At 42.0% G+C, this 17,363-nt stretch overlaps 1 long non-coding RNA gene across 11 annotated transcripts in view; it reads left to right on the forward strand.

The window, feature by feature from the left end:
- LOC121064164 overlaps nucleotides 1-17,363 on the forward strand; it is a 77,448-nt gene that overhangs the window by 11,305 nt on the left and 48,780 nt on the right. For 6 of the 11 annotated variants that reach the window (XR_005816362.1, XR_005816363.1, XR_005816360.1 and 3 more), the window contains exons 3-4: nucleotides 5,201-5,292; nucleotides 7,161-7,294. The exons of 1 other annotated variant lie outside the window; for it this stretch is intronic. This is a non-coding gene — a long non-coding RNA (uncharacterized LOC121064164). Of the gene's footprint in view, nucleotides 1-5,200; nucleotides 5,293-7,160; nucleotides 7,295-13,745; nucleotides 13,901-17,363 lie in introns of all 11 variants that reach the window. 4 more of the 11 variants (XR_005816364.1, XR_005816361.1, XR_005816368.1 and 1 more) reach the window with 3 other exon arrangements.

The raw sequence follows: 17,363 nt of genomic DNA on the forward strand, positions 1-17,363 counted from the left end.
GAGCCCTCTTGCAGAGGGATAGGCCGTAGTGCGAACAGGCCTCGTTTCAGACAACAGAGAATCCACTTGTGAGAAAATGTTTATTGATAAATGTCTATCTATTGGGAGGGTCTCAGGGAGAGCTTGTTCTTTCTTCGATCTGCAGTCAATCAAGTCTGAGGCTCAGGTCATTTAGGAGCCAGGCATCGTAGCAATGATCCCAACCGCATGTGGGGATACTGCTTTGCCGTAATCATTTACCAACTTCACTACATTTAAAACAAATGTTTTTCAAAACCACTTAAATCTCCTCTCCTCTCCTCTCCTCTCCTCTCCTCTCCTCTCCTCTCCTCTCCTCTCCTCTCCTCTCCTCTCCTCTCCTCTCCTCTCCTCTCCTCTCCTCTCCTCTCCTCTCCTCTCCTCTCCTCTCCTCTCCTCTCCTCTCCTCTCCTCTCCTCTCCTCCCCTCCCCTCCCCCTCCCCTCCCCTCCCCTCCCCTCCCCTCCCCTCCCCTCCCCTCCCCTCCCCTCCCCTCCCCTCCCCTCCCCTCCCCTCCCCTTCTTTTCCTTATTTTTTTTAATTTTTGACCAGCAACTGCCCAATAGCCTGTCACTCAAGAGCAAGGCTTTATGTTGTCCATCACCTGAGAAGTCAACCCTTGACCTTTATCACTGTCACTTTTCTTCATAGGTTCTCTGAGTTTGAAGTTACAGAATTGCTAAAACAGATAACAAAGTGCAGAAGACTGAAAAGTGGCTAGGACAAACCTCCAGGGACAAAGTTTATCTGTTGGAGCATTTCCTGTGTGTACTTTGAAACCTCTCAATTTAACTTGATCAAAGCACGAGCCGACATGTTTCAGCTCCCTACTGAACAAACAAATTTACTGCTTATCATTGTTGCCACCTCAGTCTTTAATTTACTTTACCTAGTAAGCCAGTACATGTTAAATGAACAACCTGGGCATTTCAAATGTTCTGGTCTTAAAAATAGGCTATAGTTCATCTGACACTAAAAGATGTGACGTTTCACAGACCTTCTCCTTTGCCACAGTCGCTGTATAAAAGGAAGCTTAAACCATATGTAGCCGGTGTGGAAAACAGTGGCCTCTTTGGGACCACTATATCCATGAGCATCTGCAGGAGGGTTTTTTTTTTTTAGTATCTCAGGCTTCCTCCTTTCTTTTTCATTAACTCCCATAGGACATATGTGGACTGAGAAAATAAATGGTGGCATTTTTGAAATGCGTTAGTTAACTCACATTAACGCATTTCAAAGCACACTTTATCACATATGGATTAACAGATCGTTTTAAACACCACTTTTTGTCAACAGGAGTAACTAATGCTTTTTTAGTGTTCTGGTAGCTGGCTTTTTTCATTAAAAAATATTTATTTAAATTAATAATACTAATAGTAAAGAGTATTGTGAGGTTTTGCATAAAGGGAGCATGGCCAGGCAACCTGGCCCATAGGAGATAGTGAGGTACAGTGGCAGCCTTTCTGTTTTTAAGCCAAAACAATTTAGGCAATGTTTTTAGCCGGTATCTAAAACATTGTGATTGTTTTCCACTTAATTAAAACTACTGGTCCATATTTTGCAGCTCATGTGTCTTTCCTTGCTCTCAGAGAAGTTGAGTCCAAAAGTTCTGATTTCATTGTTAACAGCTTTTCTTCAATATCATGTCTCCCAAGAACCAGTGTGGTACTTGAGGTGAGGCTACTGCTTTTTAAGAAGGTACCTGCAAAGGCAGGGACAGGTGCTACATATTTGGTCTCAGTTCTTGAATGCTTTGTCTTGTGTGAATGTGGACCCCCTGAACAAGGAAACTGCTACTGTCCCTCTAAGGTGTATGTTTCTGGGCCTGTAGTGCAAACACTGAAATATCCAAACAGCTTCCAGTTTTGCTCCCAGAACACCACTAAAAGGGATCTTTACTTGATATAGGTAGATACAGATTTAAACTGCTCTTCATCACTCCAAACTGTGATTGCCTTTGTCGACTGGCAGTTTCTTTCCTTCTTTCAAGCAAAACCAGCATCTTCAAATATTCTGCAAGCTCAAGTATTAACCATAATCAGTTTTTATTCTACTTCTGTGTCATCCCTCACTGACGACACAAAATGTTTAAACAGTATAAGTTATGATGGAAATTTTCAAAAAAAAAAAAAAAAGTGCAGCGACACATCTCCTCTTAGAACTAATGGAACATGCGTGACTCTTTCCTGCACAGCTTGGTAAATGTCAGTCAGAGACTTCAGAGCATCTATGCAAGAAATGACAGGACAAACAGCCACATATGTCAGCGTCTGCTGACACAGATCTACCTCCACATGCAGTTCTACTAATGAATGTATCATATCTTTCCCCATAATAATTACAGACTAAGGTTAGTTGAGTTTGAGGTTTTGTGAAACTTCCAGGTGATATTTTGGTTTTCCTGACTTGCAGAACTGTTTCAAATCTACAAAATTCTTTTACAATTTGGACTTGCATTGGGTTACTTTCTTCCTCTAATGTTATTAACTTAAACAATTTAGATGACTTTTCTGCTTAAATGAAGCCTGTGCCAGATATAGAAAAATCCTTTCCTGAAAGATAAGTTCACACAAATGAATGCTCTGCATGTTTGGTTTACCTGTAATGACAGTACTTATCGAGATAATACAAAATTTTTCATTTGGCCAATCTGCTTATAAATTTGTGAGAGGAAATCTTAGTCTAACTGGTTCTGCCATTTTCAAGATCAAATTTAGACAATGTTACTGGGTGGGAAATGTTCCTGTGTTGTTCTAGGATGAAGCAGACTTGTAGAAGCATTCTCCAGACAGAGAAAAGAATAAGTTTGTTCTGGACTAGGTGGTACCCTGACGCTTGGGCTTTACTCTGGAACTATGGGAGAAACAGGTTTAAACCTTTATTTTGCTTGAGCTGTGTTTCTCACATGCCAAGAGTGGCATCAGTCCATCAGCTGCTCTGTGATGGGTCTCCCTAAATATCTCTGGCCATATAAGTTGTTCATGCTTCTCTGAGAGAGGTTGACTGTGTGGCTGTGGGTTTGAGCACTCCTGGAAGACATGGGAGACTCAGATGCATGCTCCCACTCCAAGTTTTTTAACTAAAAAGTGGAAACTACTCCAGTAGGTGGTCTTGGAGAAGGTGCTTTTTTCTTCCTGTGAAACAATACTGGTTGGGAACACAACCTGTCCTGAAACTGGAATCTCTGGTCTGACTATGGCAGAGTAGATATGTTGGCTCCTGGAGCAACAAAAGCTGTTATTTTTACTGAAAGTTTCGCTCAAACAGCTGTTTGTGTAAGAACCGCCATTTTTAACAAGTCAGTATTTTGTAACAAAAATTATTCTATCAGAAATTTCTGTAGCATCTCTAGAGAAGAGTCCAAGGGAGAGGGTCCTTGGACTGCTCTGTGGACTTCGACCTTCTTACTCAGTCTTCAGTAAAACTTTGTTCCTGTGGCTGTTCTTCTCAGCCCAACTGCTCTTGGCACAAAAACTACAGCTGATGCTGTCAGGAGCATGCTGCTAATTGCTGCAAACGTGCTCACAGGTATCCCTCACTGCACTGAAGCAGTCAAATGATTTGTGCCCCTTAAATAAATGGGGCTGTGTGGAGGGCAACAGTCCAGAGGTGACGTAACTCATGTGGGGATCTCTTATGTTGGTTGTGTTTTTAAGCAGGATGGAAGCAGAATATTTTAAATCCCCTGTAAAAGACTGTCTATATGCTGCTAAGCTATACTGGAAGCCCTATCTCATTGTAAATCTCCTTGGATGGCTGGGTAGCAGAGAAACCCTGCAGTCCCCTGACTGCTAAAGGGGTGGGAGCCAGGGTCTGTGGAGCCTTCCATGCACCTCAGTCCTCATTTGTTAGCTGGATATCGCTTAAACTTTCCTGTTCTAATCATTTATTTATTTATTGGGTGGGTACAGACCAGAGAGAGAGAGAAAATAAAGAAGAGACAAAAAATCTACGTACCTTCATCTGTTATTCTTTTCTTGGGATGGCAGCCTTATTGTGTTTACCGTTGTTCTTTTCCTCTACAGAGAGCCATGTGTCAGATGTCTACAACTTTCCAAGGATAAGTTTTAGTAAATTCAAACAACAGTTTTAGTCTTCAGAAATTAATCTTTGCAGAGCATCTATGTCAGGAAAGCTGCTGTCCATTAGTAGGAAATTTTTCAGAGAAAGGAAGACAATTTGCTTATTTATGTAAGAAACTGTTGTACAATTAAGTACAGATATAGGTCAGTAAAATAAGTTCTTTGATCTATTGCTACAAGGAATCAGTGTAAATACGTTTCCTGATAAGAGTTGCTACTGCGTAATTGCATTTTACAAACTGCGTAGTGTGCTATTACTCAGGAAATGTGTTTACTGATATGCATGTCTCAACTCAGCCTCATGGTTGAAAGGTTTGCTTTTGCTGATATTTATAGTTCTTGCACATTTTTAATACGGTGATTAAACTTGTGAAGGGACGGGAGAGAGTACAAATAGAGAAAATTGATTCTAGAGCATACAAAACCACTATTGAAATAGAGACCAGTTGATTGTTTTTAAACAAATACAGGTTAAGATTAAACTGCAAGACAAATATGAAGCGGAATTAATTTATACTGTCAACTCTGACTGTTCTGGGCTTCATCTTTTTGTGAGAATAGATGAGAGTATGACTCCATCACAGATGTAAAAAGGTTTCCTCTTCATAGAGTTTTGTCCTATTCTAGGGAAAATAATACTCGCTATAGAAATCGAGCCCCTTCAGAGCTTGCACAGGAGCTGCTAACTGAATGCCAGTGGTATTGAATGCTTACATAAGGATAGACTTGACCTGGGCTTTAGTGGGATTCCTGATATAGGAGGATGGGAATCAACATAGTGTTGTTATAACACAAATCATACTTCCATATTTACAGACTGTCTGCCATAGTAATGAAGGGTATCCAGGCAATTCTTTTCAAGTTTAAGTTTCAGTCACTGTGAACCTACCTAATAGATGTCAGTTGGATAGAAGCTATTCAGTTAGGCTGGACTGAACTTACTAAACATTATCTCAGCATGAAAATATGTACATTAATGTACAGGTTTGAGCTAAGCCATCTCATCATATTTTAATGTGGGAGACTTAGACCACTGTGTAGTTAAAAACAAGAGGGGCAAAAAGTGGTTATATTTGTATTTTTTTGCTTTGTTTCTGATAGTTCAACAATGTATTCTTCAGAAAACTACTGCAGGATGGGAAAGCAGCCCTTGAAGAACAGGAGAGCATCTCTGCGCTCTGGTTACAGAAGCTGTGAGTTTTCTTCTGAAAATCCCTTTTTGCCAAGACATGGTATTCATAACAGGGTAAACAACACTTTAAGACTGGAGTGGGACATCCACTATTCTTGTGGTCTGTAGTAGGCAACAGAGAAAAAACATTGGGTTGTTCCTGAGAAAGAGGATGTGGTTCTGGGTAAGTGGCCAGGGTGGGAGGCAATTCCCGCATCCTGTGTTATCTTCAGGTTCTGGAGCCAAGCTCGTTGCTCTGCACGTCATGTTTTGGTAACACAAAAGTGATTTGCACAGCTCTCTTCTCTGCAAGGATTTCAGGGCATGGTCTTCTTGGGGTAACCGAAGGAAAGCTCTGGCTTTTTCTTATCAGAGGCAAAATAAGTGGTCATGTGTGAGGCAGACTGAAACCTGAAACCAAAATGAAATTGAAACTGAATTTGTCTTTCCCTGGATGCCCTACATGCTCAACATGGGGCAAAAGAGGTGCTGCAGTACAGCTTCAGATGTCCTCTGGAGCCCTCATGTGCAGTCATAGTCTAAAGGTCCTGTGAGCAGGAGGTGAATCTGAGCGACAGCATTTAGCATACGAGTGGTATCTTTCTCTCTTAGTGACGTTTTCCACAAAAGTGGGCTGTGCTTTCCATGTAAGTGAGTTACAGAGTAGAAAACATGTTGATCAGGAATGTGAAGGGCTGCCATCTTCTTCCTGCTTTAAATGGAGTAGGGTGCTTTAAATGGGCAGTAAGGTGTCCTCTGATGATGGAATGCTCCATTGGGGGCAGCAACATTCAGGGTATGGTATGGTCATGCTTTAGGTTGGGATTTAGGTGGCCAGTGTGCTTTTCCATGACTTTACTGTTCCTTACGTTTCTCCTCAAGAGATATCTCTTCACTTTTCTGGAAAACCAGTACCTTGGTGTGTGCATGAGTTAAAGACTAATACCCACATTTCTTCCTCACTCACTAAGGGATCTACCGTCGGAAAGCATTTGGTGGGCCAGTCTAATTTCCTGATGGCAGTTCAGATTACAGTCAGGCTCTGCAAAGCTAGAAATGACTGTTTCTGGTGTCTTTGGTGTGGTTATGGCTCCCAGAGTCTGCAGAAAAAGACCTTCTCTCCTGTTGATGTTCAGAAGTGCATAGGATTGGCACCATCATCGTTAACAGAACAGTCGTTTTGTTGTGTGTGTTTGTTTGTTTTTGTTTTTTTCTCCCCTCTCTCTGAATCTTTTATTAGTTTTAAAATATTTTTTAAAATAATAATACAATATTACTACTATCTAATTACAATTGCCTTACAGTATTGAAAAGGAGAGAGGGAAAGAAACCTCTAAAAGAGCACACTAAGAATGTATTTTAAGCAAATGGCAGGAAATGGCAATGTTCATGTTGCACACAGAGTCTGAATTTGGCTCCCTTGTGACAGTACAGTCTCCAATTACACAAACAAATATCATTTTTGAAGGCTATGTTAAGCCTATGCTAAGTATGCTACTATGCTACTGCTAGCTTATGCTACTATGCTTTCTATGCTAAGAAAGTATGGACTAAGAAAGTATGGACTATTTAAACCTTAGACAAGCACGGAAGTCCAACCAATTGCGTTAGGCTTATGCTGGTTTATTGTCAGAGTGGTCCATTTTATTTTTATCATTTTGTGGGTACGATACTCATTTTCTACAGAAGTAAACGGGCTTCACAAATGCGTGCAAATGTTCCTGACTGAGGTGTTTTTCTGAACTGGGTAGATATGAAAAGATGTTGAAATGCTTTCCTGACTCAGGCCCACAACGATTGCTAGTAGGGGCCATAGCTGGAGAAAAGACACCCTTGGCTGGGCACAGTATGCTCATTTATTATTAGAAAAGCAGGGTGTATCTTTTTCAGATTTCTGAAGAGAAAGGACTTAGGGAGTAGCCTGGCCCAAACAGAAAATTGTTTCCTGATCTGTGTGAGACATCTAAGCCGAGCTTTCTTACTCAAGGAAGAGAAGCTGGAAGAAAGGCTCCGGATACTACAAGGTAAGACAACTGTCTCTGCTATTGATAAGATACCTGGAAAGCACAAAAGGGAATTAGTTATCTACTTCAGACAGCTGCATTAGACTTCTCCTCACTCTTACTAATCCTCCTCAGCAGTATTATGGTCAGGAATTCTTCCTTCTGCATGAGCAGTTTTTCTAGTGGTTAAAGACATTAATGAAGGCTGAGACCATTAAGTCCTGTTTCTTGCCTGCTTCTAACAGACTGTATGAACTCAGTCCCATTGTTTTAGTTCCTGTATTTCAGTTTATCTGTAAGGCAGCCTTCTATGTTATATACCTCACACAGCTTTGTGAGGACAGATTTTTTGTGAAGACGACTGGGAACTTTGGGAAAAAATGTGTTGTAATCATGACATATTATAGTTATTATCAGTTATCATTAAAAGAATTGTACTTTTGCATGTGAGAAAGGGAAAAATGAAAGATGCTCATTAGCAGCTTCCTTCCTCGGGCTATGAGCTTCCATGGGCTCCTCTCTGATAAGCATGTACACAGCTGCAGTCCCACGGCAGCCCAAGCTGATGTAACAGCTGCTGCTGTGGTGTACTGCCACCATCTGCCCTTCTCCCACAGTCCCACTGCATCCCCTACATTGCCTCAAATGTTCTCTGCTCCTTCACAGAATCCTTCACAGAACCACTTCAAGAAAACTACCTTTGGGGAAGAAAACTACCTGTTACTCTTTCTTTCTTTTTTTTTTTTTTTTTTTTTTCTGAAGGGGTGTAGTTTCAGCTGGGGGCAGTGGTGGTGCTCTGAAGTGTGGCAGGACGCTGCGGAGGGACCCTGGAGCTGCTGCAGGAGAGGAGCAGGGCTGTGTGGCTGAGGGCATGGCAGCAGACATGGCTGTGGTGGCCAGCAGCCATGCCACAGCCTTTCCCACCAAGCTAGGGTATTCTGATGAGGCCAGATACCAGCGTCACCCCTGAAGGAGTAATGCGGGACTGAAGAGGAGTCATGGGGAAAACAGAGGAGTGAGAGTGCTATAAGGTGGGACTCTAATCAACAACAAGTTCAGGAAAGAGAAATAGGAGCCATTATGGAGAAAATGTTGGGTTATGGCTCAGTGGCTCTCAAAAAGTTGACCAGGTAGGAATTATTATTAGAAGTCCAGAGAACTGTCTAAAAATACCACTTTCCTGAAATATAATGAAAAATAGTGAAAAATACCTGGCTTGCTGACCTCTTACACCCTGTGAGGAGTTCTGCTCCCCCCTCCCCACTTCAGAAGGGATGAAGTAGAATTAAAAAAAAAGGTTCAGAGAAGGGCATCAAGGATGCACAGAGGAATGGAGCACCTTCCTGACACAGAGAGGCTACATAGAATAATCCCTCTTGAGTCTGGAAAAGAGAGACCTGGCAAGAGCAGAGGAAGGTTTCTGGGTTGCAGTGCTTTATGGGATCATAAATGACATGGTGAATGGATAAGAAGAAAGCAAAAAGAAGTGTTTCAGTACTTCTTGCTAAAAAAAGGCTGGTGAGCACCCTGAGAATTTACACATACACAGGAATATTTAGGCTGAAAGGGACTTCTGGATGTAATCTGGTCCAACTGTCTCTCAAAGAGAGGCCAAGTGCCCCTCCTTTGTCATGCCCAGTTTTGAATACCTCCAAAAATGCAGATCCTACAGCCTCTCCGGACAACCCGATCCAGTGTTATCAGACAGAAGATTTGAAACAATTTAAGAAAATAATATTTTATTTTATGACCTTTAAATATGATTAACTAATTACTAATTAATAACTAATTCAATGGGGTGAAAGGACTGAATTGCTTCATATAGTGACCAAAACCATGGAAGAAAAGCTCTTCCAGAGCTATTAAAACCGTGAGCGTTACGTCTAGCTTGAGAATGCTGTAATCAGCAGATCGTGGGAAGATGGCAACATACTGTGAGGAGAATCACCATAGTTTGTCTCCTTCTGTCCCAAAGCACCTGATGTTGGCCACAGTCAGAAGAGAAATACTGGCTTTGATGGGCCTTTTGTCCATGCAGCATGGCTGTCTTTGGTCTGATCAGTGGGTATCTAAGCCCGGGAACACATCAAGTAGGGTGAAAACACATTAGAGTTCATAACGCTGCCTTAAATTTCACAGAAGGACAGCTGCCCAGGCAGGTTCGGACCTATTTCCATCATGCGTTAAAAGTTAGTTTCATAACACGTATTTTTCTGTCAAACTTTGTGAATAAAACAGTGCAGGAAGATGTCGTGACTAACACGAAGCTTTTTATTCAGGCAGCAGATGAAGTGGGTTAGTTTTAGAAAGGAGTAGGAGTCAGAAGAACATTCAGCTTAAGCAGACAGACCAACCCTAGTTAAACTGAAGGGAAAAGCAGTGACACTGGGTCTTGCATATCTGATGTGAAAGGCTAGGAATACAATGCTGGATTTATTATTCAGGTTGTACATTATCCCACAATACTGCAGATTTATAGTGGTGACATCTGACCACTTGCTATCAAGAGATAACTTGAAAGTGCCGCACAATAGGAAAGCTGTTCCTTTCTTGTTGCAGTTATTTTTATTGATGAGCTTTCCGACACTGTGAAGAGTCCATTGGTACACAGAGGCAAAATACCATACACAGCCAGTCAGAGTAAGATTGCAGGTATGAACAATAAAGCAAATGAATACCCTGCTGCTCCTCTGCACACATAGTTGCTTATTCATCCTTTAAAAAAAAAAAAAAAAAAAAGAATAAAATGCACAGATGTTTGGATTCAGAGATAAAATGATCCTATAATGCAGGGAGCTCTCACATTTTTTGGATACGATGTGCCACATCTTGTGGGAGAGGTGGATGTGGGAACGCGTCTTTCTGCAGTATGTCATCTGCAACATAAGCCCCTCACGCTCGCATCAGGCCCCTCCCTTCCCACTCACGAGTTGATAACCTTTTTGTTGCAGAAACATCAATTGATTGCTTGGGGGAAAAAATGACATTGAGAAGGAATGCAATGCTTTATTTATAGGCTGGCTGTTGCTTTTCTTCCTGTAAAGTGCTTTCACTTCTAGTAGTTGATTATTAAGGAGAGCAATGGTGTGATCACAGACTCTGGGCAAAGTCTTTCTGGTGCCTTTGCCCTCTCACTCCAGCTTGTCCTGTCCTTCTTGCAGAGTTCAGCTGCAAAGGGGAGGCTGTGCATCAGCCAGGGGGTGGCCGTGGTGGCAAAGGTCCCAGGCAGGGGACAAACCCATGGACTGGGTACAGGAACAATGCCTGAAGCTTCTGCTTGGGCTCAAAGGGCTCTGTGCACATGGGCGTGCTAGGGAAGGGACCTGGTGGGTGGCCATGTGCCATCACAGTCGCTGTTTGATGCAGTGTCTGAGCCGATTTACGGGCAGAAAGGCACCCTCACTTTCTCTCTGCTGCTGCACTTGGACGAAAGCATCTGGTGCAGCCTGTGGGGCTGGAGTCAGCACCTGGCCGGGCCACGGCAAAGGAAGAACAAGCCCACTACACTGGCTGGCACATGGCAGGGATCAGGAGACCCTGAACATGCACGTTACTTTGATTTTGCAGCATGGATCTTACTCAAGCCTTCTTTCTTAGTGATCACAGTAAGAACAAGAGAAATGGCAAAGCTTTTAGTAAGATCGGTTTCTCTAATGACTCACCAAGTGCTACAAAGTCAAAACAGGTTGCTTGTACTTGAAAGGTATAAAACAACCATGTCATTTTTATGGTTACTGTACAAAACACCGCATATATGCATGCAAGGGAACATTTTAAAATCTCATATAGCTTTTTTTTTTTTTTTTCATCTAGAGGCTTCTTTCTTCTGTTTTTTATTCATGTGTCATGATTCGTATTAAGCATTATTGCTTTAGCAATTAAGCTAATTTCCTCACTGCACTCTGCCAGTCAGTGTATTGCTCTTTTGTACTCCTAAAAGAAAGCAGGAATTCACTTCAGGTACTGGCGGCCCCAGTCAGTCCCCACTGCAGTCCACCAAAATTCTCCCGTGACCATTAGCAGGGGCAGCCAGGACTGGGAAATGAGCAATAACTACATAGCCCATCCAAAAAAAAGATCTGCAAGTCCATCAACTTTCTGTTACGTAAAATTGTTTTCAACAACAACAATACACCTACATTTCTATAATGTCTTTCATTCCAAATGAAATTTCACCACCATAGTGTTTCAGGAAAATGTGCCTTTTTGTGTAGTTACAAATGATTTGACAGGAAAAATATCCCTTTCAGTGAAGTCTGACAGAAAAATGAAATTTCAAGGAAATAAAATATCTTGTAATGCAATTAGAGATTTCTACAAAAAAAAACTTTTAAAGAGAGAAATACTCTCATTTCGTCAGAACAAGACAGCCATCTTAGGATTTTCCAGTACTTTCTCAATCTTTCTCTCTCTCTCTGTTTTTTTTTTTGTTTTGTTTTTTGGTTTTTTTTGGGGGGGAACAGGAAGCACCCAAAAGTATTAAAGTCCCTAGAGGATATAAAAGAACATAAGTGGTAGCATGTGATATTTCCTTGGGTGGAGAATAGTTCTTATACATCACATTCCTTTTGCAAGTTAGGGTATGCCCCTGTTGCAGCGCCTGGTTAGGTCCTGGGGTGGTTAATCCAGGACAAGCCCTTACTTCCACAGCTGCACTTCTACCCAGGCCCCCACAGCCAGTGTGCAGCTCACCCGGGCGCACTGTTGTGTGAGCTACAGACAGAAGATGCTCCAGACATTCCCAGGTTGTTTCTGGAGCTGCCTTAAATGGACTGTGAAGGGAGCTTATCTCAAGAATGAAAACAGCCAGACAAAATAGTTCAGATCCTTGGTTTGTCACTGCACACAGGTACGTTACACATTTCCCCTTAGGGAAGGAGCAATGTACACTCTGCAGCTGAAATTGCCTTTTTCCTCCTCTTCTTCCATGCTGGGGACTTAGCTGCACCAGCCCTTTACCCAGGGATTTGTTCTCCTTTCTGTGATGGCCACAGTACTGCAATTGCTGTTTGAGGATGGGGATGAGGTCAAAGTTTTAACCATACTCTTCCCTTACACAGCTGGCTTCACAGAGGCACCTGCCCTCCCTGCACCTTGACATGGGCAGGTGGTATAAGGAAAGGTGAGGACCACCCCTCTCCGGATTTGTGGATAAAGCCAGCTGCTTTGGCTTTTTGTCTACACTGTTGTTCTGTGCCCTACATGATCTGCCAAGGAAATGAAGGGAAAGAGTTAAGTGCAATGGTTCATGGGAGTGCCTTCCCAGCTCGATGCAGGTATTTCCTGCCCGACAACTCAAAAATGTTAATTCATAGAGCAGGGTGCACATTTCTTTCTGCTTTCTGCTCATTAAAAAGTCAGTGATGGCAGACACCATCTCCAGTGAGGCTTCTCTGTCCCCTGCCATGGGTCTAGCCTTCCTCCAAGTGAGAGGTCTTGGAGCTGCTAAATACCACTGCACATCTCCAGGGCTCAGCCACACGCATTGCTGGGAAGAGAGGAAGAGATCTGGATGGCTTTTTGACCCACCAGTCCCCACCTCTGTTCCCATTCTCCTGTGGTTGCAGTCTTTGAGTTACAGGAGAAACGCACTGATTTACATCTCATGCAATGCCACAGCATGGGTGATGTTCCCAGAAGCTGTACAGGCAGGAGGATGGAAAGGTGAGCTTGTCACCTATGGATGACTGACCTGCACCCCAAAGTGTCCCAGGACTGTCCCAGTAACTGCTCAAGGCACTTGCAAAGACAGCTTGCATGTCCTCCTCCAGGACTACTGAGCTGCTCTACTTCTTCAAGCTTTTTAAATTTGGGTTTCCCCACAGCCAGACCTTTCTCAAGCTGCTTAGCTTTCTTTCCTTGTACACCCACATAATTACTCCAGCACAAAGAGTGGGCTTGTGAAGCAGCAGCATTTTAAAAAACCACAAACTCTGATCTCAAGGCAATCTTTCCCTCCTACTTCCTCCCCCTTCAAGCAGGGGTGTCAGCCGTGCTGTTTCTTTCAAACTTTCTCTGACTCATCTCATCAGGCAGCTTGTAAATACTTGAATGCATCCATCAATGTCAAGTCAAAGTAAGTAAGTAGCTGCATATGCTGTGCAATGGAGTTTCCTTCACTCATATGTGTCTTTTTGGAGGTACAAAGAATTTAGGGGTAGCCCTATCTCCCAGTATCATTAACATACATAGATGTTGTCGAAGATGTCTTGTCATGAGAACAAGGCACAGTATATAAGACATTCTTCTTACAGTCAATAAAGCATACTTTACTGAAATACCCACTATTGAATGATCTGGGCTGGAATGTCTTTATGCAACATGCTGCATTCCTTTAAGCTTAAAAACTGGGAATTAAAGACTCGGAGGAGCTGGAATACCAGCAGCCCTTTGAGAAGGTACCATTTCAGACTGGCTGGTCACAGCCTTAAAAACAGTTGCTAGAAAAATATTATCTTTTTTGTATTACTAGGGTATAATTTGCTGTGTCATCGTTGCATGCCAAAAATCTGAAAAGCAGAATGTGCAAGTGATTCAGAGGATATATGGAACACAAACCGCCTCTTCAGAAGGCAAAAATCTCTGCTGAAGAACAGCAACGTTCCCATGTATATGACTGATAAACATGTGAGTTTCATCTTGAACTAACTGACAAAATATGGACCCTGCACCAAGGCTTTGCTCAGCATGGGGCAAGATTCATCAGTTTATCTACTAGCAGGCTGGTTTATGGCAATGAAATCGTTACAGTGGGAAGAAAGGGAAAGCCTTGCAAAACTTCCAAGCTATTCCCACTGGAGAGCTGAGAGAGAAAGTCTGGCAATTGCAGTAACGGTCAGTTCGGGTGGATGAACTTACCCTCAGATATACATATGTGTGCAAATATGCTCTCCCACAAACACACACACACACATACACTCATTAGGTAGGTTATAGGTGAGAATTAAACTGGGAGCCAGGAACTCAAACTTAGTGTTACTTTACAGAGTAATCTGGGGGAAATCAGCTGAGTGTGAGGAACTCTCCTCTGTACAGTGGAAGAGATGATGCTCTGACAAGTCTTCCTCCCCTCTGCTACACCCCATAGTAAGAGACTGGCAAAAGTAGTACTGTGACGGGCTTCCCATTCATATTTGCTATGCTTTTAAAACATAAAGCATTGCTATCTCTCTCTGGATTCATTGGGCTGACCAGAGTAAGATATTGGGTCAAGGTGAGCACCAGTAGTAGTACTGGTTTGTAAGCAGTTTTTCTCTACTGAGATGAAAGGATACTTCAAGTACTGCTCTTCCCTCTTGTTTCTCACAGACTGCAAGTTGAGAATCAGGATAATCGCACAGCAGAAATGCTTTCCATCTCACTCCTTTATTTACTTTTTTTTCATTATTTCCTTCCACTCCCAGGTAAAGGAATGTAGGCTGTTTGAAGAGTTGATCTGCTGGGGTGGGGCACTAGCTTAATTTGAAACATTGCTGAATATTTAGTCATGTTCTGTAGGAGTATCAGAATCATAAAATACTTGGATTCCTAACAAACTGTGCACGTGTACACAATCTACAGAAAGAGAACAAGTGTTTAAAAACAAGGCTCTATACACAATTCCAAAGTCATTTAAATATAAGATATATATAATTCAAGTTAAAAACATCTTGCAGTACTACATTATTGACAGCTTAAAGTCAGACACCAACTGTGATGGCATAAATCTGTAAGCTGCTTCAGGGAAAAATTGCTAACCATTTTAAATTTGATTTTAAAATAAAGATACCATAGAAGGAAGTTTGAGTTCATTTAAATAGGAACATATTATTTATAAACCGAATTTTCTTCCTAGTGGTCAAATTGGTCAACTAATGGTGGTTTAGGAAGGTAGTTCTCTTATTTTTAAATCTGTTGGCTTGTGCAGTGGCAGGTGGGACCATGCTTTTTTGACTAAAGTCTTCAAACTAAGATGCCTCCCTAAGTCTTTCAATGACTAAAGATGGATCAGAACAAAGTTCCTCTTCTCTCAAAGATTTTGTGATTTCAAAATAAATTTCCCATTTTGTACTTAATCTCCCATTTCTAGCTGCCATGAAAATACAGCGTATTTCCAGTGTTGAAACATGGACTGCTTGTCATTGCTGTGCTAATGGGACACCAAAGGACAATCTCTTGGAGACTGTGAAGGCTCGTGTTAGCCTTCTCCGAGGGAAGATTCCCTCAATTGTTCTTGAAGTAATAGATGTATAAGTTTTTAAAAGAGCATGACAACCTGTTTAGGTGGTGGCTTTATAAGTCATGTTTCCATTTTTAATCCTGCAGACTCAGGCTAGAAATCAAAGTCATTAGAGCTTACATTGGAGTGATGTGCAATCAGAACTGGACCCATTCTTCTCAATGTAGATCCACTAATGGTTCACAAATAGGTTCACAAATCCTAGCTTCTGTCTCTGTTGGTACCAGACTTCAGAGGAAGGCAGAAACTGTTTGGAAGACACAAATATTTGTAGGGTGAGCATACCTTTACTCTTTAAAAAATGACCTCAAATCTGATGCTGGATAACAAATCTGGATAGATTTGTCCAACTTCTATGTATAGCTTTCTGGCTGTGGCTCCAGAACCATAGCCAATGACATTTCGTCATCTAACTACTTCCTTGATAGGCATAATGAAGTAATTAGCTGTCTAAGTGCTGTCAGATATACTTCCCTCTGTGTGTCCACCAAACTGGTCCTTTGAAAGTCCAAATACAAAACTGGAGGTGACTTCAGAACTCAACCCTGCATTCACAGTGAAAGTGAGGCAAACCACTACTAGTCACTACAACAGTGTCAAAACTTTCCCTGATTTCCCTTGTCAAAGGAAAATTGGCCTGCAGGTCTTTATGAGTGTTACAAATTCCTAGTCATTCACCGTGGTTGAGACCCGTCTCTCCCACAAAGCCACGCAAGTATCATTCACTCTTACATACCACATTGGCTTCACCACTGAGGTACATCTCATGCCCTGACTTATCTTTGTACACGTTGTCTGTGAATAATTCAGGACGTCTCCAGACAAGTTTACTGTTTCATTCCAAATGAATAAGCACCGGTAACAAATGTGATGTGAAAGTGTAGCAACACACTGAATAGCTAGTATAAAGCAAGAAAGGTTTCCATGGACACCCTTTTGCTCTGATAGGCTGTTTTAAGGGAGAAATGCGGTGTTCATGTAGCAGGTTCAGGATGTAAGAGGAGACAGCCTGTTCCAAAAAGTCGCATGCATCAGTTGTTCAACTGGCCAGTTGGGCAGGTGTGTTCAATGAGCACCGAAGGCCATTGGTGATATAAAAGATGCATGGTGTTCCAGTCCCTGCACCATCCCTGGGCTGGTCCAAGCTTTGCCAGCATGCTGCAGCAATTAATCTCTCTCAGTGAGATGACTCGTAGAACTCCTCCTGTAACATGCGCTCTACTCTTGATATTGCAGGTGTGCCAAATGCTCCGAGCTCAGGTACCAAGTCACACTGTGCAGGACACTGACACACATAGATAGTGCTGCATATATGTATAACTTTTGAGAATGTAGACACTTCATTATAATATTATTGTTGCTAGTTATTGATATTTTTTTTTAAATGGATTTTTTAAAAGCTGTTATTTTAGCCAGAAATTGTACCAAGCCGTTCAGAGGCTTTTGTTAGAAAGAAGCAGAAGTTTTGTGACAATGTGTTTGGCAAGGATAACACTCAGCAGATTCCAGGGACATTTTGACAGGGAACTTTAAGATACGTTGTCACTGCTATAAGGAGAAAGAATATCCTGCTATTAACATGTATCTAGATTTTCTCCTTGATTGTCCAGTTAATGATCCCAGCCTTGGTAGCAGCTTTCAGGGAAGATCCAGCAGCTAGATATCTGAGATGAAGGTGATGAAGAATAGTGGATTTCTAAATTAGAAAAGTTCAAAGGTAGAAATGGGTAATAAGGAAATGAAAAGAAAAAATCTTTGTGATCATCATCCAAACCCAAGGGGGAATAACAAAATCCACTGTGAAGAAGAGGTGCTCTCCATTCAGTCCTTCAGGTCAAAGGGTTTTCTGAAGCCTCCTTCTTTCAAGAGAGA

Source organism: Cygnus olor, chromosome 1 (genome assembly GCF_009769625.2).
Source record: "Cygnus olor isolate bCygOlo1 chromosome 1, bCygOlo1.pri.v2, whole genome shotgun sequence".
NCBI classification, from domain to species: domain Eukaryota; kingdom Metazoa; phylum Chordata; class Aves; order Anseriformes; family Anatidae; genus Cygnus; species Cygnus olor.